The sequence below is a fragment of the Cydia amplana genome, chromosome 8, assembly GCF_948474715.1.
Source record: "Cydia amplana chromosome 8, ilCydAmpl1.1, whole genome shotgun sequence".
Taxonomy (NCBI): domain Eukaryota; kingdom Metazoa; phylum Arthropoda; class Insecta; order Lepidoptera; family Tortricidae; genus Cydia; species Cydia amplana.
Window position 1 is genome coordinate 1,169,450 of NC_086076.1, and position 13,836 is coordinate 1,183,285.

A 13,836-nucleotide genomic window follows, 5' to 3' on the forward strand; every position below is an offset into this window, starting at 1 on the left:
GAGTTTCGAATTAACGAGAGTCGACTGTAGTCACTTATTTTTATACAAGACACTGCAATAAAAAAAGAGCGCCATGAAGAGAAGTAAAAACTCAAGCAAAAAAATAAATAAAATACTGGTGTGTAGTTGTTGGTAGGATTAGTGTCGTTACATTTTCAAACAAATGAAATTCAAACCAATAAAAAATTTAAAGGGTTGGGGGTGATTTACTAACCCTGAAATATGTATCTGGGGGCCTCTTTTTTAAAAAATACAACTAGATTCGATCGTCCTTAACTATAACTTGGGATGGTGGGCAGCACAAGGATAATAAATTAAGAAGCATAATTATCATTTAACAGTGTAAAACAAAGTCGCTTCCCGCTGTCTGTCTGTCCCTAACGGATTTTAATGCGGTTTTTTAGGGTTCCGTAGCCAAATGGCAAAAAACGGAACCCTTATAGATTCGTCATGTCTGTCTGTCTGTCTGTCCGTCTGTCCGTCTGTCCGTCTGTCTGTCCGTCCGTATGTCACAGCCACTTTTCTCCGAAACTATAAGAACTATACTGTTGAAACTTGGTAAGTAGATGTATTCTGTGAACCGCATTAAGATTTTCACACAAAAATAGAAAAAAAACAATAATTTTTTGGGGTTCCCCATACTTCGAACTGAAACTCAAAAAATTTTTTTTCATCAAACCCATCATACGTGTGGGGTATCTATGGATAGGTCTTTAAAAATGATATTGAGGTTTCTAATATCATTTTTTTCTAAACTGAATAGTTTGCGCGAGAGACACTTCCAAAGTGGTAAAATGTGTGTCCCCCCCTGTAACTTCTAAAATAAGAGAATGATAAAACTAAAAAAAATATATGATGTACATTATTACCATGTAAACTTCCACCGATAATTGGTTTGAACGAGATCTAGTAAGTAGTTTTTTTTTTATACGTCATAAATCGCCTAAATACGGAACCCTTCATGGGCGAGTCCGACTCGCACTTGGCCGCTTTTTTTAAATAGATAGATTCAAGAGGAAGGTTTATGTATAATTGTTAAATCGTGCGAAGCCGGAGCGGGTCGCTAGTATCTATTATTTAGATCATCATACCTGTAGTAAAAAAATATGATAATGTCAATAGGGTCATTTATCTACCTATTTGATATTTTTAATATGCCCATCCATATGGCTTAGCGTCAAATGCGTCAATTAACATTTTTGAAGTCATTCACCCAATAAAATCGCTGTGCTTAGAATATTTATGTTAAAAGCTTAACTTAAATAAAGACTTATCTAAAAATAATCTTTAAAAATAATTCAACCGTATGTCAACTGGTATAACGTTGAAAACGAAAATAGGCCTATTCTGAAATCTGTCACTATAAATTAAGCTGTTTTATCTCAAGATAACGTTAAACGAGTTTGTCTAGGGTTTGATTATGTATTATGTTAATGGTGCTAAGGTATTTACATGTTTTTTTTGTTAATTATTAACGTTTATTAAGTTACCTTACCTATTTATTTATTTAAAGATCCATATTTTTCGGCATACTGTCTATAATTATAATTAACATACATACCAAATTTCGAAGTTAGTCTTAATCCGATTGTGCTAATAGGTATTTCGTACTACATATAAAACTCACTTCTATTTGATATTCTTTTTTCTCTAGAAGTTAAAATAAAATGCAATTTTGCCTTTCCATTTCGAAGAAGAAAAACAATCTCTCCGACTTACTTAGGTAAAGAATAGCATAAATCCATTTGTTTTTCAAATAATAATAGATTGCAAAATGCAAAACTGTGTGCTAACTTTCGACGTATCATACAACAGGTGATGTATGTTTGTTTTGATGAGGTCGACGGTCAAGTTCACATTATGTAATACCATCACCCACACTGTTAACTGACAACTCGTAAACCTTATTACAAAAGGCATAAGGTCCACCGATGGGCAGTTACGAGTGTTGCTGTTTGTACAACGGTAATGGCCGACGTGCTTTCGCATGGTTACCTCGTAATACAGATATATAATATGTAGTTGAACGGATTTAGTTTAAATTTGACATAGATAGTTTGAGTCCCGGGGAAGGACATCATTATAATGTAGTTTTTATATCTGAAGTCATCCCTAAAGAGGGTGAAAAGGGGGGTGGAAATGAGAAAATTAATGAATTGCCTGTTAATTGCTGTAAGCAATTTTATTTTATTTATTTTATTTTTGTTTATTCGGGATGCTTACTGCCTAATATACATACTGCATATTATGCTTACTTCTATTGTTTATGCTTACTCTAACTGCTGGAACTAATTCCACGAAGACGCAGTCGCGGGCAAAAAGCTAGTCTTCTGTGATCAAGATTGCATTATGGCAATACGATAAAAAATTAAGTACCTACACTTATAATAAAGTTCAGGCAAGATTTAATGTCGAAACTATTACAGTCTCATCTCAACTCTATTAACCGTAAATCTAGAAAGGTTAGATGTAGCGTCAATCATATTGACCGATACCTAAATGAGAAAGAAATGCTAATCTAACTTATGTGCTAACTTATTATAATATTATTTATGTATTGAATTATACGCGAGAAGGCATTTTTGAGCTCTCTAGTCAGACGTCTATTATAATATGTATAGTTATTCCATTATACGTTGGGTCCACTTGACTTACTTTGTAGCTAATACTCGTAGTTACGATAATAATATTCGCTAGGTGCACGACTGGTGCTGCCCTCACTTTGGCGGACTTTCTACGTTAAATCTTATGGAGTAAAATTAGTTCAAGCGGCTGCCGCTAGTACTAATGGCGGACATTCCATAAGATTACCTGTGTTTGTGACGATCAGCGCCACTTCCCCCTCCACCGACTTCGCACCTGGCCAATACGTTAGTAAAATCTTTTATGTGAAACTAGCGACCCGCCCCGACTTCGCACGGGTTAACAAATTATACATAAACCTTCCTCTTGAATCACTCTATCTATTTAAAACAAACCGCATCAAAATCCGTTGCGTAGTTTTAAAGATCTAAGCATACATAGGGACAGAAAGACAGCGGGAAGCGACTATGGGCCCGATTCGGATTTTGTAATAGACATCTAATAGATATCTTTTAGACATCGCCAAGATACGATAACGATATGTTTAAGATCTAACCTGTCAAATTTGACATTTCCGCGATTCTGGAGATACTCTTGAACGATTTCCACAAGTTATTACTTAGAAATCTAATTCACATCTAATAGATATCTAACACAATGTATCGTATAAGTGACATTGGTTGCCCGAATTGCGCTGCAAGAGAGAACTAGTTGAAATCTAAACTATAACGTATCTAGAATGGATCTAGTACGTGTCGTCTCTTGTGAAGTTCGAATACGGCAGTTTGTTTTATACTATGTAGTGATAAAAAAAAAGTACCGGCGTCCATGGTATACATATAACAGATTGAACTTACCAATGCATTCTACGCCAAGTGAATCAAGTACATATAAAAGTTATAACCAAAAGCATAAAAAGAGAAAAAACAAAACTAAGTTAATAATACACCAGATCAACCCACGTTGTAAGAGTCATTCGACCAAGTTAAGTCATTTCCGAGTCAAGGGCGATCACATTATGCTAAATAAGTTGCTATTTACATGCATTCTGATCTAATATGGAGATCAGGATGATTTACATCCGACACGAGAAACTTCAGGGTCAGTAGAGAGGAAAAGCTAATCTGGGCTGATCGGAAGGGTGACGGAAATTCTTGATGTCTTAAACAACAATATCTGGGAGACCGAGCAAAGGTCGGAAAACATATAAAAACTCCAAAATGCACGTTTTCCCACAGATAAGACCTAGCTAGATGAATTTTTCGCCCCCGAAAACCCCTATATAGCAAATTTCATCCAAATCGTTAGAGCCGTTTCCGAAATCCCCAAAATGTATAGGTATATATAAATAAATATACAAGAATTGCTCGTTTATAGGTATTAGATAGATTAGATTAGACTAGATTGGATAAGTTCACTGGTGCAATATATGGGGTCCCTTTGTTTCCCATAAAGTTATAAGTCATAATGTATTGTTTGTCATATTATCATTAGTCATAAAACTGAAACCGTTAACATTTCAGGATTTTCGTAAGGTTATCCTATAGATACGATAGGTTAGGTTAGGTTTGTTTTATGGCAATCCTGGAAAGTGGCACGTTTCTGAACCAAATGAATTATGACTAACGAAAATGCGGGCAAACAATACATTATGACTAAACAATAGAGACCCGTAATATATATTACTATGAAGCTCTGAAGTAAGTATGTATATACGTTTGCTGGGCCCAATCGCCAAACAAAATCGATCCTTCAAATTTCTAAATTACGAGTTGGATGTAATGCCATTGGGTCTCACGGCGCCAAACTGGAAAAGCCAGACGTCATCGTTTAGGCACGGTCTCAAGTCCTATTCTGATATCCAAGCCGGATGCCAGGCGTTTATCAGAGCGAGGCCGTGAACGTCATATGTCAAGGACACGGGCAATTTTGCTTGAACTCTTCTGTAACTTTGACATAACTTTAAGTGAGGACTAACAGAACATTTTAGTTTATAATAATTTAATCAAAGTCATGAACAAGTTGGAAGGGCAGACTTCAACCAAAATCTTAAAGTGCTAAAGCTGGCCTCATAGAAATGGTGTCTAGTTTCCATTTATTTTCAATTATATACCGTTTCACTGCATACTATTGCAGTATAATTTTAATATAAAATAGCTAGTAATGTAGCCGAGGGATTCTCACTCTCTCATAAGCAAAATGTGAGACGCAAATACACATTAGACCCAGATATTGGACAGGTGGAATACCAGCCTAAGTGAATCTTGTGTATAGTATAGTCAAGTTCATTTGGTGAGAATAGTTCAATTGCATAGTTTATCCTTTGTTTTGAGATTGGTGATTAAGATAAGCTACCTTCTCAGAGTTAGTAGAGCCAAGGTGCTTGCTTTCTATGATGTTTTTGATACGTATCTATTCCGTTCGTGATCCAGTTTGCATTATTGAGTTTAATATTTAAAACCTTCGCGTTTTGAACATATATTAATTCACATTTATAGTATTATTGAGTTTACTGAAAGTTTACGCAAATATTTTTAATCTTGGGATTTTATAGAATAATTACTATCCGTAAGTGTCAATCAGGACAGGAACTTAAAGTACGTACGCATTAGTTTCATTGCTTGTATGCTCTAAAATCTAAATACGTTCTGTTAATAATAAATAGTGTTGTGTTTCTGCCGTGCCGGTGAGTAAGGTTGCCCGAGCTCAATGAGGGTGCGGATTGTTAGTGTCGGCAACGCGCATGTAACACCGTCCTCTGGATTTGCAGGCTTCCATAGGCTACGGAGACTGCTTACCCTCAAGCGGGCCATATGCTTGTTTGCAACCGACTTAGTATTAAAAAAAAATGAAATCCATTTCCTACACCAGGAAAGTCTTAAGTCTTAAACAATTCTGTAGAAGTTTTACTAAAGTTTTCGGATATCTCAAAATGGTTTCAGAATAATCCTCGTCTGTGACATATGGGGATTTTCGTCTGGTATTTCTAATTTAAATTGCGAACCTGTTTTTATCAAACCTGCTGATTTTGGTAAACCCATCCAACTAGTTGAACCTAGTAAATTTATGTGTGGAGTATAATATTACTAGATACGTTAAATTTGCTTTTTAATTGCCAACTGAAGTGTCATCAATATTGAATAAGATATCAAATTATAACTCGCTAGGTATATAACATTCTTAGTGTTTTAACGTGAAATTGTCTTGATTAAATCTAAGAACTAGGTATATTGGCAAGCGTTGGTTAATGTACTTAGTATAAAGTGTCATTCAATAGAACTTGCTAACTATATAAAAAACCGCCATACTAAATTTGACACTAAATATCAAGTTACTAGTAACTTTTGTTTACACAGTTAGCAAGTTCTATTGAATGACACTTTAGGTATACATATTTTTAGATATAAGATTATTCATTCTGTGGTTTACGAGTAAGACCTGAGATGAAAAAACACGTAGATACTGGTTTCATTGACATTGCATGGCAACCTACCTATATATTACTAAGCAAAGCTCATAGGTACAGTCACCTGCATTAATATGTTACTTTCGAAGTCCGCAAAAATAATTCACACGCTCTTATGGCTCTACAAAAAGGATCGTGTCAGATATTTTTGCGGCCTTCGAAAAGTAACATATTAATGCAGGTGACTGTACTATGAGTATATTAAGCTTCTACATCACTCATAGAAAATGTCACATTACATGTCCATTACAAATTATAATGAGTAGGATGTGTCTCGGAATTTCATCCAGTACTTGCAAAGGCCTGCATAAAAACAATACTTTATAAATACATTATCGTTTCGAGATAGTTACAAGCTGATAATGATGTTTTTTTATAGATACCTTTATTGTTATAAACATAATCTGTCACATCAGGATATCCGGATAAAATAGAGTTTAAATAGACTACCATCAGGGCCGAAGTTGTGGCTCACTGTTTTGATAATATAATAACCATGAAGAGACTAACAGGCCAATCCGAACGTACACTGATATCAGACATGTCATTCAAATATTGTGCATTTCGCTTGTACTTGTCCGTACATATCACTACACTTTATAAAACAAAGTCCCCGCCGCGTCTGTCCGTTTGTGTGTTTGTTTGTTCGCGATAAACTCAAAAACTACTGAACGGATTTTCATGCGGTTTTCACCTATCAATAGTGATTCTTGAGGAAGGTTTAGGTGTATAATTTGTTAACCCGTGCGAAGCCGGGGCGGGTCGCTAGTGTATAATATATTGGCGCAGTGAGACACACGATAACTAAAAACGAAATAGCCTGTAAGACTGAACAATTATGTCAGGAAACACATTACGACCTTACACGTGATGGAGAAAATGATGTGCTGTACACAGTTTAGTCATGGAACAAGAATGCTGATATAACTTCAGTTTATAGAAGCAACGTTTATAGAAAACAATTACCTACAGATAATTAAAATAAGTACCCAATAAAATATGATGGTTACAAAAGATGACATTTATAATAATCACGTTAAAACCTAAAATGTCGAAACACAGAAACTTAAGTGCGATAGCGCAAAGATAGAAGAACAATTAAATACCTTAACATTCCTGAATCAATGGACGAAAAACGTCTTCTTACCTCATTTATGGTCCCATACAATCTATAATACATAAATTATTGCCAGAAGCGCTTCATTCAGAAAGGACTATAATTTAGTATTGGGCAATGTTGCCACACAGGGAATCTTGATTTGTTACACCAACTTAATTTTGCACCTGTCGAATTCAACATTTACGAAAACCAATCTGAATCGAACTTTGACGCTCTTGTTTTAAAGACTTGTTTAAAATATAATGGTTTCAGCGAACGCAGTGTTATCTTTGTAAAAGCATGGACCAGAACCAAATAAAGACGTGGCGACACTGAAGATGAAATTTTCCTTAAAGAAATGGACGATAGCCATTAAGTTAACGATAATGATCGTTCGAGGGTCGCGTTCGAAATTAATTTAAATTGACGTAAGTGGGTTTTGTATTTTTCGGTTATATTATAAGTCGATTATTGTAAAGTAAATAATTATGTATTTATATTTGACCTTCAAATTTTTAAAGAATTCAATCATAATATTACAATTTAGCATCGAAATATTTTATCTGGTTGATGAGAACGTAAGTAGGATGTTACTAAGAGAACTTGTGGATCATTCTCTGAGAATATGTCTGTGGTTGTATCTATTTGCCACGACTCTTTTCATACATTTTGGTATGGGTCGCGGCAATTATTTTTTGAGAATGACCTTGTAATTTTATTTGTATAGGTCTAATGTCTATCAAAATATTTAGAATTAAAGAGCATAAAATTTAATTTAGTTTCGACATTTTTTATTAACCCGATAAAGAGCATTATACCTATTAAATACCTTTAAGTCCCAATTCAAGTATTTATTTTTACATATAATTATGATACTCAGTAAAAAAACAAGTTCGTGATTAGCATCGCAGGCTTCGTCAAGTGCTGAAAAAACAAATCAGTTACAGGCTTCGTCACCTACTAACAAATTATAAGTATTATTATAATCAGGCTTTGTAAATTAAATAACTAGGTAGGCCAAGTCCCCACCCCGCCCGGACCATTTAAATTCTAAGACAACTTTTATTGCAACGTTATTTTTACAACATCCATTAAAATACATTGATTTATAGACCAGAAAAATGTTTGCTCTTTAAAGGTCAAAGTTAGACCATTAAAGAACCTAGGTACAAATGTTGTCTACAATCTAACTTGGAATTGTTTCATCATAACCCAACTACTGCATGCGTATGATGCATTTTACAAAGTATTCAATAATATGCTTGTTTACTATTGCCTGTCAAGAACTGCTATAGATTATTTTTTATTTAGATTTTTATTATAACAGGGTTAGATACATCCATTTTACGGGTACCTAATAACTAGAGATAGATATATTTATTTGCATACAAGTATATGTTGCGTACCCCGTCACACAGTTTGCTTATTGTAATACTTGAAGGCTGAGTAAACTTAAATTTACCTGGATACCGTAAAATGGGGTGAGTAGGGTTCGCGGGGAGAGTTGGGTTATGAATGGGGAGAGAAGGGATGAAAGGGGGGTGAGATGGGTTTTTAAGGCTACTGCTACAAAAATAATGTATTCCAATTTAAAATGGAGCTATAGTAATACTCATAATAAAAACAATCGATCCAACAATCTTCCAAAATCACCTTTGTATGAAAACCCAACTCACCCAAATACGAGGGACTACGGGTTGAGGTGGGTTTTCCTGTTTATCGTCAAAGTTATGAAATGGAACCACCCAAAAGAAAATAAAAACTAAAATACAAACGTCCGAAACACTTATTATATACAGTATACCAACACCATTCAATTTGCATATGTAAAAATAAAATGTTATCGAGGTTTGAATGTCAGTTTTGCGCCTACTCACCCCATTTTACGGTACTCGTATAATTATCTAGGTACCTATTACCTACGTAAGCCTTTTGGGTAAAGTTAGAAAATTTAAAAGATTTTCTTTTATTGTCTCAAGTACTTAATGAAAAAGAAATGTCTGAACACCTCGCCTGCCTATCAACTTCTCCTACTGACTGTAGATAGAGTTCGACCAAGACAAGTCTGCAACACAATATTGCACACTCAGTGCAAATGTTATTTTAAACGTCAACGTCAACTTCTATTATGACGTATAAATACTTAACACTTGCATTGCGCATGCTATCAAAATCATTGCAGACTTTTCTTGGCTTTAACTAGGTATATCTCTATTTAGTTCTTGAGTTTCATGTCTTTACAACTATGCCCAATTGTCTATAGGATATTTTAAAATTAACAAATTAATATTAAAATCTCCATTGTTACGCTTTATTTAATTTAAAAACAAAGCCGCTACATTCACATTGACATACTGCCCTTTTAGTCACACTAAAGGTTACATTCGGATTTAGACAGCATCATCTTTAGTGCAGTCTTGTTGACTGCATTGCTGCATATCATTATAACAATATTATATATATTCGTAGGCATCAAACTTGATTTTGACATTTTCTGCAGCAATTCAGACGGCAGTAACAATACTGAGCGCCATAAGCCTTCAGTATGAAGTGCATATATAGGTATTTGGAAAATTCGACCTATGCCGCTGTGGCCCGGTGGACGAGTGGCAACAGGCAGCGCGATAGCAGAGGACGCTGGTTCGTCGATTCCAGCCTGGGGCACTGGAGGCTTTGGGTCACTTTTTCTTAGTATATGACATTTATTTCAGTTTAGTAACAATACTGCTGACTGTAGTCGAAATTAATATAAATATTTTATTTTAATGTAGCCGTTCGGATGTCAACTGCAGTTGCACTACTGTTGCGGCGTCGTTGTTGCGGCCGCTGTATCTGTCAAATTTCTTGATAAAATGAGTGACACTCGCCGCCGCATTACTGCCACGATTTCGACGTTCATTCCGTCACTCATTTTATCAAGGAAATTGATTTGATGTTACTGCGGCAGCAAGAACGACGCCGCAACAGTATAGTAAACTTGACCAGTAATATATGATTATTGTCAAGACGGCGCTGTTATTCTCATGACAGTTCAGTATAGTATGAAAAAATTAGTTCCAGTGAAATTCCGCAACATGGCGCGCGATCATCTATTCCTGGTCAGAGGGGCTACCGCGAAAACCTAAATTCGCAAATTGCGGGATCTTTCTCTTTCACTTCAATGAAGGCGTAATTAGAGTGACAGAGAAAAATGCTCGCAATTTGCGAACTTCAATTTTCGCGGTTATAACCCAGGCTTTAGCTGCAGTTGACATCCGAATGTCACCTTAAGGGTAACATTCCATTTCTGACCGCAGCTGCACTACTGGTAGGTACTGAACGCGTCGCCGTTACTGTCGATTTCCATAGTAAAATGAACAGTAGTGCAGCTGCGGTTGGAAATGGACTGTCACCTTAAGCTCACGTGGGTTAATCGTAAATACATTTCTGTGCATGGTGTCAAGTGGCTCTTATTTCAATCAGGTAATTGGCCGGCTTGTCACTGGCTAGATGGAATCACCTAGCTTTATCACTTAGATGCCACGTTGCTTAATAGTAGCAGTAAAATGTTATTGTTATTGCATATAGTGGAAGCCGTACGAACCCAATTTCAAAGAAAAACCCAAATCGATGTACAGTTTAGCCATATGGCACACGGCACTCGCATACTGCCGGCCTATTATGGATAGCTTTATCCATCTTTATCCACGTGATAAAATAACTGTCACTGTTTAACACCGTGGGATAGAAAGTGACGGACACCGTTTTATCACGCTGTCACGTAGACAAGAACCACCATCATATCCGTACTGAGCTCAAAACCAAATTGATGACCCGCAGTTCTTAAAAAAATATGCCTCGTAATGGATTTTTGTCCGAGTGCTGAGTAATTTTTTTTTTTGTATGAAAAAAATGCTTTGTGGGTCACTACATACCGACTAGTCTAGGAGACCATTGATTTGTAGTTTTGAAACTTTGTTTTTACCGATTGCTAAAATTGATCCCTATTCGGAAGGCTAATAGGGATCAATTTTAGCAATCGCTCGCTAAGCCCAGTTTTTACCGCATATTATCCACCATGCACGTTTCTATGCCTAACCTGGCGCTAAATATTTAAACCTACATTAGGCAAGATGACCCCCTTACACAATGCGTTTAACAGACGTTAGACGGAAAAATGTACAACGCTACAGAACATCAACTCTTACAAGCCATTATACACGGTGTTTTTATTTAACTCCGTTAACTTCTGGGAATGTTTAGCGGTGAAAGTAAGTTGAATAAGTAGGTACTAAGTAGGTACTTACCTACATTTAAGGTAACTAAATGGCATAATAGTTCATTTTCATTTTCTTTTAATGGTGGATCCATGAAAGTTCCCAAGGTCAAAAACTCCCAGAGTCCCTAGATAGTCTGTCAAGCCATTTCCGTCAGTAGAAAAATGCCGCAAATTTAAAAAAAACCGGCCAAGTGCGAGTCGGACTCTCGTTCCAAGGGTTCCGTACATTAAGTCCGACTCACGCTCGACAGCACATTTCTAATAGGTTTTCCTGACATCTATCGAGTCTATAGGTAAAGAACTATTTTGTGTATTTTTTCAAAATTGAATAACTGCTAAACTATTAATTCTAAAATTATTAAATAAATATAATTATTTGAGATTCTTCCAATGAGCTCTTTCATTTGATATATAACATGATTTACATGATGTAGCTTGATAAACTTTATTTTTTAATTTTCTCATTTACTCCCCAAAAATGGCCTCCATATTTAAAATTCATTTGTTTACGTAATATGTCCGTCTTTGGGTAACAAACTTTCATATGTGTGCCAAATTTCAACTTAATTGGTCCAATAGTTTCCATGCGAATTGTATGTCTGTGGTAGTTTCGGAGAAGATAGGCTGTGACAGACGGACTATTGGGGTTCCGTTTTTTTTCTTTTGAGGTACGGAACCCTAAAAAATAGGCACGAATGGTAATCGTCCCACGGAAAATTTGAATTCTGCTCCTTTTTTTACTGACAAAGTTGTTTCACCAGCTATAGTTACGGATTAGAGACATTTTTTATGTTTATACCTCCTGCGGGCTCAGCACGGTTCCATTTTTATCGACTATCACTATGCCCGTCACTTTCGCACTTACATACTTGTTAGAACGTGACAGGCATGGTGATAAACGATAAAAATGCTACCGTGCTACTAGGGCTGGTTTGTGCAAGTATTGCTTAGTTGTGGAAACGACAGCCTAGTTTTTCTGACAACGGTGTGACGGATGTATTGGCGCCGCTTGCCTCATTGTGTGTGTGCTCTCGGTCTATATCCGTGCAATATTGCCTAAATGGTGTGTAAAATATACGTGTTTGTTCATTTATTAAGTGTGTTATTAACAGAATACTAATTTTAGGCCGTGAGGTAACAAAAATTTGGAGACTTTTATACTTGAAAATTTGTTGTGACTTATTCAATTCAAAATCATGACTGTATTTTCGGTGAATTAGTAAAATAAATATGATAAATACATGGGTCTATTTTTACATATCTATGTCACTGTCTAGACGATTTTAGATTCGAAAAGAAATAAGAAGAAGAAAAAAAAGAGAGAGATCCATAAAAAGTCAATTGCGGACCAAGCGGTCAATTTATCAAAAAAAACCAGTCATGAGAAAATTTGCAATCAACCTTGGACCTCATGTGGAAATAAATAAAAAGACACCTTATTATTGTTGACAAAGACACCTCGTTAAATTGTCGAAACTACAAATCATCATTACCGCGATGAAGTTGTTTAATAAGATGCTTTTTATAATAATAATAAGCGTGGTTTTGTCACTGATACCTTGTTAAATGGGCAATTTAATTATCCTTAAAAGGTGGTGATATGTTAAACAATAAAAACGTGACATTTCAAAAACTATGATCCAAAATATACTTAAAAGGTGCCAATTATAAGTAAAACAAATAACGAATGTAAAAAAAACACTGGCTTACTTTTGACTGATGTGACAATGTGACAGTTATATTTATACTGTGATCTGTTAGTAAAGTCAAGATTCTTTTTAAAGTTACTAGTCTCATATTCGCTCACAGAATACCATAAAGAATAGTATTTTTTAGGGTTCCGTACCTAAAGGGTAAAAACGGGACCCTATTACTAAGACTCCGCTGTCCGTCCGTCCGTCCGTCCCTCCGTCCGTCCGTCCGTCCGTCCGTCCGTCTGTCACCAGGCTGTATCTTACGAACCGTGATAGCTAGACAGTTGAAATTTTCACAGATGATGTATTTCTGTTGCCGCTATAACAACAAATACTAAAAACAGAATAAAATAAAAATTTAAGTGGGGCTCCCATACAACAAACGTGATTTTTGACCGAAGTTAAGCAACGTCGGGCGGGGTCAGTACTTGGATGGGTGACCGTTTTTTTGCTTGTTTTGCTCTATTTTTTGTTGATGGTGTGGAACCCTCCGTGCGCGAGTCCGACTCGCACTTGGCCGGTTTTTTATAGTTACTCCTGGTATCAAGTGGATCATCATCATTCTCTTCCATCACATTGATCTTTGATATCATCAATCAAAATCACTGAATCAATACATCTTGTTATATTATTAGTTAACTGCAGTTACTTACAGTGAATGGGAATAATTATAATTAACCGATCTTTACAATCAAAAGGTTAATTATTTTTGTTAACTGCATATGTATTCATGCTT